Raw genomic sequence first — 13156 nt, forward strand, 5'->3', positions numbered from 1 at the left:
ACTCAATTGTACTGTACAGTAAGAACAGAGAAAGGTATGTCACCTCTTCTCATGTCTATGTTTCCAAATAAAACTCAGAATACTTCACAACTGTATCTGTTTCTCGAGTCCAAAAACACATCAGACATATTTATTGACACTTGTTAGCTTTAAGGGTGCAGAAATGTGCTCTACATGCACCCACTGAATGAGAGGCTGCCAGTGGTAGGAGAGGAAGTGCTTATGTAACACCTTCCTGTGTACCCTTCCTGTGAATCAGCTACCCCCGGCCAAATCAGTAGGCTGGGTCAGAGAGGTTAACCAATGGGGCGCCAAGCTGCTGAGACAGGCACTTAAAAAAAAAAAGATTTGACAGGATCGGTGGAAGGGGACAGAGGGGAGGTTATGGTTTGCTGTTACTGTAGAGCGGGGATTTAGCGGCGATTAATTATGAAAATCAGTTGGAGCGAGGGGGGAGAAAAGAGAAAAAGGGAGAGAGGAGGAAGAGGATGTGGACTACAATGAAAGGACAAAGAGGTGATGACAGAGACATATTACAGGCATTTGTTTCTTCATTAGAGGCCTGTCTTTAGACTGCTGCAGTGGACAGGAATTAGAACTACATTTCTCCACAGCACTACATGAAGGAGGGAGGGACTGCTGAGTCCTGAAAGGAACAACCCAGTGCCTCATGAGACTGACCTTGAGAATGATGTTAAAGTAACAGCGAATATCAATTATGATAACATGCAGGTTTGAATGCAGGTTTGAACTAATTAAACAAATAATATGATGTAAACGCAGCAAAAAAACAAAATTCCTCTCACTGTCAACTGTGTTTATTTTCACCAAATTTAACATGTGTAAATATTTGTATGAACATAAAAAGATTCAACAACTGAGACATAAACTGAACAAGTTCCACAGACATGTGACTAACAGAAATTGAATAATGTGTCCCTGAATAAAGGGGGGTCAAAATCAAAAGTAACAGTCAGTATCTGGTGTGGCCACCAGCTGCATTAAGTACTGCTGTACATCTCCTCCTCATGGACTCCACCAGATTTGCCAGTTCTTGCTGTGAGATGTTACCCCACTCTTCCACCAAGGCACCTGCACGTTCCCGGACATTTCTGGGGGGAATGGCCCTAGCCCTCACCCTCCGATCTAACAGGTCCCAGATGTGCTCAATGGGATTGATATCCGGGCTCTTCACTGGCCATGGCAGAACACTGGCATTTCTGTCTCGCAGGAAATCACACACAGAACGAGCAATATGACTGGTGGCATTGTCATGCTGGAGGGTCATGTCAGGATGAGCCTGCAGGAAGTGTACCACATGAGGGAGGAGGATGTCTTCCCTGAAACGCACAGCGTTGAGATTGCCTGCAATTACAACCAGCTCAGCAAGATGATGCTGTGACCCACCACCCCAGACCATGACGGACCCTCCACCTCCAAATCCTCTTTGTTATTGTTCAAGTGACGCGCTGCTGTAACTGACAAGCTGCCTTTCCAGAGTGCACGCTGATGCTGTAACTAGTAACAGGCTGACTACACGGCTCGTGTCGTGTGCGCAATCGTTGCAAAATACATTTATAAATCTATGTTATTCAATTATTGCACCCACTGCAACAAGTGTCTGCGTTGCCAAGGGCTAAAAAATAAGTTATATTTCTGACGCAGATCGTGCTGCAAGTCCTGCCTCTCCCATCTCCTCATTGGTTTATAGAAGCAGGTACCCACGTGCCATCTCCTCATTGGTTATACCCACGTGGGTGACTGAAAGACTAATGAGGTCAGTGGCAGTAATGCACCTAATTTATGAAAGTTGCCAATCGCAATATAAAGTCAAGAGAAGAAAAAGCCTGGAAGGAGGAGAGATGACTAGAAACGATTCAGTTGACCGTTTTATGTGTGGATTAATTGGCGGAGTAGAGGGCCTTGTGCATTTCAGGTAAAATAACAACTCAATGTTTATATCCCAGGACAAATTAGCTAGCAACAGCAAGCTAGCTAAAAAGGACAAAGTAGCTAGCAAGTGCAAGCTAGCTAGCTAAGTTGCCATAAATGTTTAATGTTTTTTGACCTGTCCCCAAATTAATATAATTGTTTCAGAGTTTGGTGTGGGGGGACAAAATACATTTATGCATGATGGCACCTGGTTTGAGTTCCATGTGAGCCTTGGATAGAGCCACTAGTATTGCTCCAAACGCACATCACTCATTCGCTTACAGCCAGTACTAATTCAACCCCCCCCTCCCCTCCCAAACATTTATCTACACGAATCACGTAGGTCACCTATTTTGGATTCAAAACAGCGAATTTCGCCGAAAGGTGACTAGTTTGCATCCCTGAATAGGGCTGTATGTCACTTTGGTCAGGTTACAACCTTTAAAATAAAACAAATAGACATTAATAGACGTTTCAACCAGCTTTAGTCTTCATTTCTAGAGACAGTATCATCACATGAGAGAATGAGTGCGATGTCTAATAACACACAGAGGATTTTCACCTTTTCCAGGTCATCCTCTGTACCTCCCCAAAACAATAAACCTATTTTTGGCTACTGTCCCAGAATGCACCTGGCTGATTGACTGACAGGCTCTTTACTGAGGATGTTAATGGAGAATGCGCTAGTACATTTATATACACCTAAGCTAACCCGCTGGCTGAAGCCACGCCAGTAACAAATCATTCCTCACGTTGACAGGTTGCCATCTCTCCTAATTTCCAGCAGACTGTGCCGACATATTTCCATTCGGTTCGGATTAAACAGCTGAGAAAATGAGCTCCCAATCAATTTTCCAAATGAAAACACTGGGGCCCTGTTCACCCATTTCTCTCCCTACAGAAGATACTGCCATCCATCTAAAACAGACAAGAGGGTGCACTGGTCCTAGGGGGGATAACTCAGGAAACAACCTGAGCAGGAACAGAAAGCCACAGTAAACTGATGCGCAAGCACACACACATGTGCGCATACACACACAATCATACACATAATAGCACACAAAGCACACATACACACACTTACTCAAAAGCACAGACTCACACACTTTGTGAAGTAAGTCACCCTAACGCACACAATAACACAATAAATATATTATCAGCAATATAAACATGATCTATGGTTGTCAAAACAAATCATTAGCCTTGCGACCAACCCCTCCCTAAAAATACATGAGTCAGCTGCTCTGTTTGCATACCCATTGATGCACATTATTGATAGCAAAATGTTCAAGGCATTTCAATGAGGGAGCATTAATTCTTGTGGTTATCAGTGATAGAGTACGCCAAGAGAGGAGAAAAGCCTTAAAGAAACAGTCAAGACAGAACATTAAATACTAGATACCGTCAGTCTCAACCAGACTAGTGGCTCAGGAAATGGCATACATGTGGTCATGTAGTCACAAAAACATTTTGAAGTCTGTTTTGTGTCTGTATTTTCTCCCTTGTCTGATTCAGCAGCTTAATGCCACGATGGATACCATTGACAAAGCACACATTTCATGAATGAATGCACCACGCTTTCTCTCTCTCACAGTGAGGGTGGCTCTGTTGAGGGTGGTGCTATCAGGGCTAGACAGGTGTTATTCATAGGGCTGTCTTTATCCCTAATGCGATAAAGGAGTTTATTTTTGGAGGTCATTTTCCTCCACAGTGTCTGGCGCAGTGAGTGGATCTGGAATATGGCCAGAGCTACCTCTAGTGGAGAGAAATCAGAACTAACTTGTTTGGTATGGGGTTCTTCTGTGCTATTTTTACTGAATGGTTGGGTAAGGCTGTTAATACACAAGAAGTTCACTTTGTGAGTGCAAAATGGTAGAGATCTGTTACAGTAACAGCAAGTTAATTAACTGTTCTCTAAAACAATACAGCCTTTGTGGTGGAATTATTGTAATCAAAAGGAGAGACTTTTAGATTTCTTCAAAACAATCAACCTTTATTATTTAATTAGTGCAGTAATGGAGCTGGTCGGTAACCACCCCTGGAGCTGATCACTGAGAACTCAATCAGCTGGTTTTAGCCACAGTATTTTATAGCAAAGTCCATCCTCCTTCAGTCTACATGACAAACAACAGATGTATGGAATGGGTCACAAGGTTAAGATTTTGTATGAAAGATACTTATAATTCACAATAGACAGTATCTGCTGTAAAAACATGAGAACTCATTGTGTAGAGACCGGTGTCTGTCCCCCCAACTCCATACTGGAGCCATCTCCCCCTGGTACCCCAGTACAGAAACATTAACTCATGCTCTGGAATGCGGTATCACCCAAAGACATCGTAAATCTTCCAGAGGCCCATCCTCAGTAGAACACACACAGATGAGCGTTCTAACAACCCCTTATTCTGTTGCTTAAAACAACCATTTGATGCAATAAAAGTATTATAACACAATCTTGCATTTTGCTTACACCTTGCAAATTAAAATCACATAGAAAGTCATATCAAAGTGGGTCAATACAAATAATTGTCTGGAACAAAATGAGTTTATTGTGAAATTGGCTTGGTGCTGCTTTGATGTTTAAAACAGTGATAGAAAATAACCAGATACTGTACCCTGGAGGGTAGCCAATAAAGTTTCTGCTTCCAAGTCCAGAGACAGTATGAATGTGCCCTTGAATAGGGTACATAACCTGTTGGCACAGACAAATATGTGGCTGGATAAATTAAAAGTGTGCCTTGGAACAGCAGCAGTTGCCAAACATAGAAATTGAAGTCATGAATCACTATTGCTGCGCCCATAATCCATAATCCTAGGACTAAATCTCGAAATCTCCCAATGTACATAAAGAAGATGGGCAAAGACGTCTATGCTGTTCCAGGTTGACATGGACAGCTAACTGTTCCCTTTGTATCATTCAGGTGTTGCTTGACTGAGAGGTTTTATGACGAAGGTGCAGAGGAAACCCTTGTGGTTGCTGGTAAAGCCAGCAGTCATCCAACCTCTTCAGGCCCACCAGGGTCATGCCATCTGGGCTGACCTTTGACCCCTCACCGGCCTGCCTCAGGAAGATGTGGTCGAAGCGCAGGCATGCGGGGAAAGGGAGGTCATTGTTGTCATTGGTGACAGAGTCCCAGGTGTACCGGCAGTCTTCCGGCTGGCCCAGGGACTCCCATACGTCACAGATGCTCTCAGGTAGACCGCCCTGGTTCTTCACCTGGAAACACACCCAGACACGTTGCAGACATACACACGATGTACATGTCAAACACATCGCTCGCTCTCTCACTGTCTCACCTCCCAGTCCCTGAGGTTGGTGTCTCCCCCAAAGATGACGCTGTGGTCCTGGGGCTGCTCCCTCATTGTCTTCCACACCGTCCTCAGCTGGTTCTGGCGTTCCAGGGATTGGGGCTTCATGCTCTCCATGTGGGACGTCATCACACACAGCGGATGGCCAAGGAAAGAAACCTGGTCCACGACAGAGAGAGCAGAGAGACACTGAGTAAGGGCAGAATCATAACTTGAGATCTGCATGTGTAACTTGAGTATCTGTGCACATTTTCTATTACTTAATGACATTTGATGGAATGAGAGATGACAGGAAAAGACAGAGCAAGGTACAGAGAGTGTTCTTACATGGGCCATAAGCAGGTTTCTCCTCATCTCTGTGGTAGGGTAATTCACTATGCTACTCTCCAGAAGTTGAACTCTGGACTTCCTCAGCAGTATGGCAGTAAAATAGCTTCTGTCACTACCTGGGATGGACCATATCAACATAACACAGGAAGGATAACCATAAACACAGTCATATAAATACATAATTACAGTCATATAATCCACATCTGGCCAAAGAAAAGCTAGGAATTCTCTCAAATGACAAGACTTTATAATGACTGAAAAGGTATTTATAATGCTATTGCTTACCCGGCAACAGATGATATGGCTTCAGAACCTGCTGTAAAACCTGGTAAATTGGTGAAATAACCTCTTGCAGTAGCACAATGTCGGGGTGGTACCTTCAAGGGAGAAAGAACATGAGAAATCAACACAACGCTATTTCACTGCTTAAGATGTTGTTTAATGACTTGTAAACATATCATTTTGTTCTGTGACTTGACCAGACAGTTAATGAAAAGAAATAACATTGTTTTTGATGGATAATAAAGGTTTATATGTATATGTGCAGTTTTAACAGGGAGGGTAAAAAGCATTTACTCCGTGACAAAAGTGAATTCGAAAATTGTGCCGAAGATGAATCTAGGACAGACTTCAAAAGCAATGGGCCAAAATCTCATTAACTGTGACGACTGTCTCCCTCCGATTAGTCACAGCTTCTCTCCACACAGTGGGAGGGTATATAAGGGTTATGGGAATGACACACAAACTTCTCATCCTAAAAACTATATGACGAAATGTGTTGTGTGTTGATGTGACTCACTCGATCAGGTAGTCCAGTAGCCTTGAGAGACGTTCCTTGATATCGTTCAGGTCCAGGCCATCTATGTTCCAGGTCAGAAGGGTGAGTTTTTCTTAGGTTTTTCCTCGTCTGGAGATGACTGTGATGACTGATCTGGCTGTTCTGGTGATGACTGTTGTGGAGATGACTGATCTGGCTGTTCTGGTGATGACTGTTGTGGAGATGACTGATCTGGCTGATCTGGTGATGACTGTTGTGGAGATGACTGATCTGGTGATGACTGGTGTGGAGATGACTGATCTGGCTGATCTGGTGATGACTGTTGTGGAGATGACTGATCTGGTGATGACTGGTATGGAGATGACGGATCTGGCTGATCTGGTGATGACTGTTGTGGAGATGACTGATCTGGTGATGACTGGTATGGAGATGACGGATCTGGTGATGACTGTTGTGGAGATGACTGATCTGGTGATGACTGGTGTGGCGATGACTGATCTGGCTGATCTGGTGATGACTGTTGTGGAGATGACTGATCCTAGTGATGACTGGTGTGGAGATGACTGATCTGGCTGATCTGGTGATGATTATTGTGGAGATGACTGATCTAGTGATGACTGGTGTGGAGATGACTGATCTGGCTGATCTGGTGATGATTATTGTGGAGATGACTGATCTGGTGATGACTGTTGTGGAGATGACTGATCTAGTGATGACTGGTGTGGAGATGACTGATCTGGCTGATTTGGTGATGACTGTTGTGGAGATAGCGCTGAAAAGAGCGTGGCTGGGTTTTGATGCCCTGTAGATGGTTGGGCAGGGTTACGTTGTGCTAGTTTGGGTTGCTTTGGGATAGGTTTGCTCTGGTGTAGGTTTCTCTCGATTAGATTGCCCTAAGGGTGGGTCAGGTTGCACTGATAGGAATTGGGCTGGGTTAGATTCCTCTGATTGTGGTTGAACCAAGACAGACTGCAATTGGGTAGATGTTCCCATCTCTCCCTCCTTGTCCTCCATCTTCTCGGCACTCCTCTTTTTCTTTCCTCTCTTCTTTCTCCGCTTGGAATTTCCAGAGACTGTAACCTGTTGGAGGGAGTCACTCGTCTGGTTCTTATTGCCATCTGCTGGCCTGTTTATGTAGGTGTCATTAGAGGATCACAAGAGAGGTATTAGTTAATCAATTATGAATGGGAAAATAGACTGACTTTACAAACTGCCAGACACCTATAATAATATGGCCACTGATTTAGTAGATGCTTTCTTTTATCCAAAGTTATCTCTAACACTATTCAGTGTTGTATGTGGCTCGTGCAGGAATCAAACCCACCACATACCAGGTGTTGTCACACTGTGCCCCTGTTGTGCCGAAAAGCTCCCCCCTGACCGAATTTGCCCCTCCCCTCGCGTGAACGCGCACGCACTCAATTCTTCATTGCTGCGAATTGCTTGCTAGTTGAGATTTCTGATCACGTTAGACTGCGTTTCATTCAATTTTTTATGTCATTTTGATCACGGGGGAGGCACTAGTAATGTCTGCAGTTTTCGGTTTGGCTATTTATTTCAAGTGTATTAGTCTATAAATAAATCTCTTTGCCAAAATTCGTCATCTCTCCCATGTCTTATTCGACTAGTAGTTGGTCTGAAATGTTGATTGCTTGCCTACATTTTACTCCCTCCTCTATGTTTAATATAACACACATACATTCATTATTCATTTCGGTTGCCTATCCTGACGTGAAGTTTGTTCTATAGAAAGTATTTGACTCTGATGTGTTCCACAGAAAGTATTTGACTCTAGCCACAAAATTAAGGAAATTAGAAGCGGGAGGAGGATTTCGGCAAGCCTATTTTCTTGCCTGCCGAAATTCTCCCCCCCTTTCTATTTTGGGAATGCAAGGCCTGGCACACTTCAGAATAATTTTTGGTGACCTATCATGCCCTCTGATGTGTGCCATAGGAAGTATTAGACTAGTCACAAAAGGAAGTGGTTATTTCAGCAATAATAGTTTTCAGAGCCCTCTACTGTTCTCTACCCATCCCTCAATCCCCCATCCTATCGTTCTTTTCCCTCTTACGGCTTTTCCTAAAAAACGTTACACTTTTTTTCTGTTTTAGTTGTTAAGAATGTAGTTACAGTAGTAATAATAAAAAAATAATAACAATAAATCAAAAATGTGTAATCTGGGCGAAAAATAAGTCAACATGAGTGCATATCCATAATCACAGTAAACTGTTATAATAGAAAACAATATTTTTTTTTTATAAATGTATAAAAATATAATAAACAAAACTGCCTCTATAAAGAATCCTCTCCCCAATAGCTCCCTTCGCCCTCAATAGGTCACCCCCAGCACCTCCACCATCCCCATCAACCTCCCCCCACCACTCAACCACAAAACACAATAATGACAATAATAATAGAAATTAAAATACAACAAAATATATACCAAGATATATATACACATACACACATATGTATAGTACATATACATAAACATATTCACAGAACACTCAACTTATCTCTTATCATTTTTCCTACATCAGATATGCAGGTGACATTTCCACCTGGATGACAGCACATAATCAGCAAGACGGAGATGCTCTTCATCCGAGGGAATGCCTGCCCATTCTCAGATGTTAGATCATCCCAGATGATCACATGTCATTTACATTCCAGCCCTTGTCAGATCCAGATTTGACTGCTTCAACTCACACCCTGCTGGAATCCCTGCATTCTCAGATTCCCCTCTGTTATTAATCTCTATATTGTAATCAATAAAGTGTTTCAAAATGCTGTACCTTTATTAACATATAATGTTCAGATCATTCCTGTGAGAGAAGGGGTGTAATATCTCCAGATGGGCGTGTGGTACCCTTCCTCACCCATGCCAACAAGATGTTACTTGTGGGGTATTTGCCTTGACAGTAAGTATTCGAGTATAAGTAATGTACAATTAACCTACTGGAAGTATACTGACTAAAAGGCAAAACAGAACTGTCAAATTATATCATAGCTGTGTCGTTGTATACTTGTGAATTATAATCTTAAGTGTAACATAATTTTGTTGGGGAAAACTGAAATGCCCATCAAACTTGGGTGTGTTCTGAAAGAGGAGTCGATTGTCTTTTCAAATACGGACAAAGATGTTAAAATCATGAGAGAAGAAATAGCAGTCACTCTCCTCCAAAACACTGGTATGTTCAATTTCTAATTTAATATAATTGTAGATAAAAAAAAACATTTATATGGATTTTTCAAGGTTATCTTTGATCCAACTTCTGACTAGATGGCCACTAAAACACATGTATTTAAATAATTATGTTACAAGAAACCTATACTATTCCCTTGTTCCCTGTTTGCTCAGAAAAATACATGTAAAGATGTATAGACTACTTGACATTATGTTTTGCTAGAAGACCTGAGCCAACTGTGCCACTTCTGTGGGGAGGTGGACAATAATGAGGAAGACACTAACTGTGTAATTGCTTGTTCACTTCTAAAGGCACATTTTTACCAGTACGAATTTGTATAAGCAGTAATGTTTCTAGAGGTAGTATTATCTGCTTTGTCTGATAATTAAATAATTGTAATTCAAGAAAATGTATTTAATGTTTTAAATATATTAACATTTTTCATCATAAATTTCAGATTGGTTGTGACTGCTGCCCACGATGGTTCCACCAGTCCTGTATGAAAACCATCCCATCATTGGAGGATTATGTCTGCGCTGCCTGTCAGGAGGATTATGTCTGCGCTGCCTGTCAGGACTAGGTTAGGCTTGAGTTCCAGGCGACGGTCTCACCTGGAAAACTTTCCATTAAAAGTGGAATACATTTTCAGTCGAGCTGTTGCAGCTTTCCAATATTTGTTTATGTTATTTATTGTCTTTTTATATTTGATTTACTGTCATTTTATATCTTATTATGCAAATATCAAAATTAGAGGTTGACCGATTAATCGGCCGATATCAAGTTTTCATAACAATCGGTAATCGGCATTTTTGGCCAATTACATTTGGAGACTGCGCGGCAGGCTGACCACCTGTTCTGCGAGTGCAGCAAGGAGCCAAGATAAGTTGCTAGCTAGCATTAAACTTATCTTATAAAAAACAATCAATCTTCACATAATCACTAGTTCACTACACATGGTTGATGATATTACTAGTTTAACTAGTTTGTCCTGCGTTGCATATAATCAATGCGGTGCTTGTTAATTTATCATCTAATCACACCCTACTTCCCCAAACGGGGGATGATTTAACAAAAGCGCATTCGCGAAAAAAGAACAATCGTTGCACGAATGTACCTAACCATAAACATCAATGCCTTTCTTAAAATCAATACACAGAAGTATATTTTTCTAAGCCTGCATATTTAGTTAAAATAAATTCATGTTTGCAGGCAATATTAACTAGGGAAATTGTGTCACTTCTCTTGCGTTCATTGCACGCAGAGTCAGGGTATATGCAACAGTTTGGGCCACCTGGCTCGTTGCAAACTAATTTTACATAATTTTACATAATTATGACATAACATTGAAGGTTGTGCAATGTAACAGCAATATTTAGACTTAGGGTTGCAGCCCGTTCAATAAAATACGGAACGGTTCCGTATTTCACTGAAAAAATAAACGTTTTGTTTTCGAAATGATAGTTTCCGGATTTAACCATATTAATGACCAACAGCTCATCTTTCTGTGTTTATTATATTATAATTAAGTCTATGATTTGATAGAGCAGTCTGACTGAGCGGTGGTAGGCGGCAACAGGCTCGTAAGCATTCATTCAAACAGCACTTTACTGAGTTTGCCAGCAGCTCTTAGCAATGCTTGATCACAGCACTGTTTATAACTTCAAGCCTGTCAACTCCTGAGATTAGGCTGGCAATACTATAGTGCCTATAAGAACATCCAATAGTCAAAGGTATATGAAATACAAATGGTATAGAGAGAAATAGTCGACGCGTCATAATAACTACAACATACAACTTCTTAACTGGGAATATTGAAGAACTGGGAATATTGAACCACCAGCTTTCATATGTTCTCATGTTCTGAGTAAGGAACTTAAACGTTAGCTTTTTACATGGCACACATTGCACTTTTACTTTCTTCTCCAACAATGTGTTTTTGCATTATTTAAACCAAATTGAGCATGTTTCATTATTTATTTGAGACTAAATAGATTTTATTTATGTATTATATTAAGTTAAAATAAGTGTTCATTGTTCATTCAGTATTGTTGTAATTGTCATTATTACAAATATATATATAAAAATCGGCCGATTAATCGGTATCGGCTTTTTTTGGTCCTCCAATAATCGGTATCGGTAATGGCATTGAAAAATCATAATCGGTCAACCTCTAATCAAAATGTGTATTTCTTATTTAATGTTCGTTAACAAACGTAACTTTCTGTGATGTTTTTGTGTTATTGTGTGATAATATTTGTGTATTATCATTATTTTCTTAAACATTACAAAATGTGATTCTGAAGCCAGGCCTTACAGTCCCAAGATAGAAGGGGGCGGGGGGCAGAATTTCGGCAGGCAAGAAAATAGCCTTGTCGAACCCCCTCCCGCTTCTAATTTCCTTAATTTTGTGGCTAGGGTCAAATACCTTCCGTGGCCCACATCAGAGTCAAATACTTTCTATAGAACAAACTTCACGTCAGGATAGGCAACCGAAATTAATAATTAATGTATGTGTGTTATATTAAACATAGAGGAGGGAGTAAAATGTAGGCAAGCAATAAACATTTCAGACCAACTACTAGTCGAATAAGACATGGGAGATGACGAATTTTGGCAAAGAGATTTATTTATAGACTAATACACTTGAAATAAATAGCCAAACCGAAAACTGCAGACATTACTAGTGCCTTCCCCGCGATAAAACCGACATAAAAAATCAAATGAAACGCAGCCGAACGTGATCAGAAATCTCAACTAGCAAGCAAGTCACAGCAATGAAGAATTGAGTGCGTGCGCGTTCACGTGATGGGGGGGATTCTGGCGGGGGGGCTTTTCAGCACAACACCCCCACCGAGCCTAGTATAACCTATCGTAAACATATCTGGCTTGTCACCTACCTTTTCACTGAGTCTTGTTGCTTGTCCCCCATCTCTGTTCACCTTTTCACTTTTACACAGCCGTTTCCCCCATAGGTACAAATACAAACTGCATCCAGCTCCACTTACTCCCAACTGACAGAGCAGGCCTACAGGTCCTTTTCAAATAAGGTGACATGTAAGTTAGGCTGCTTACTTAAGCCTACATGCTATATAGTAATGCAGATTTTCAAATTCAGACTATAAAAATAAATACAACTATTTTCATGACGGACCGTGGATTGCAGTGGAAATTCAGTGTGGAAACGTTGGTTTCGATTCTTCGTAAATACGCCCCTCGAGAGAAACCATGCAGTCATTGGGTGACACTGAAAGTGAACCGACAAGGGCCGGACAATAATAATAATAGGTGTTCTAAATTTTTGTTGTTGTTTCTTTTTTTGGGGGGGGGTGATCTGTACCAACTCTGTTGATAGTCCTGTTTGAAAATCCAATAAATATATGGATAAAAAAGTAGTAAATTATAATAATAGGTATAATGGTGATGATGGCTTAAATATCTTATATGCCTATACCTATAAGGTTCATTATTATCTTTGAACATGAAATTATTCTGCATACAGTACCAGTCAAAAGTTTGGACACACCTACTCATTCAAGGGTTTTTCTTTATTTTAACTATTTCCCACATTGTAGAATAATAATGAACACATCAAAACTAAGAAATAACACATATGGAATC

General features: G+C 41.0%; 1 pseudogene; it reads right to left on the minus strand.

Moving 5' to 3' along the window:
* Positions 1–3948: 3948 nt before the first annotated feature.
* LOC139564095 (tyrosyl-DNA phosphodiesterase 2-like) lies at positions 3949–6459 on the minus strand (annotated as a pseudogene).
* Between the last annotated feature and the right edge of the window lie 6697 nt (positions 6460–13156).

The sequence above is a fragment of the Salvelinus alpinus genome, chromosome 35 (genome assembly GCF_045679555.1).
Source record: "Salvelinus alpinus chromosome 35, SLU_Salpinus.1, whole genome shotgun sequence".
Lineage (NCBI taxonomy): Eukaryota > Metazoa > Chordata > Actinopteri > Salmoniformes > Salmonidae > Salvelinus > Salvelinus alpinus.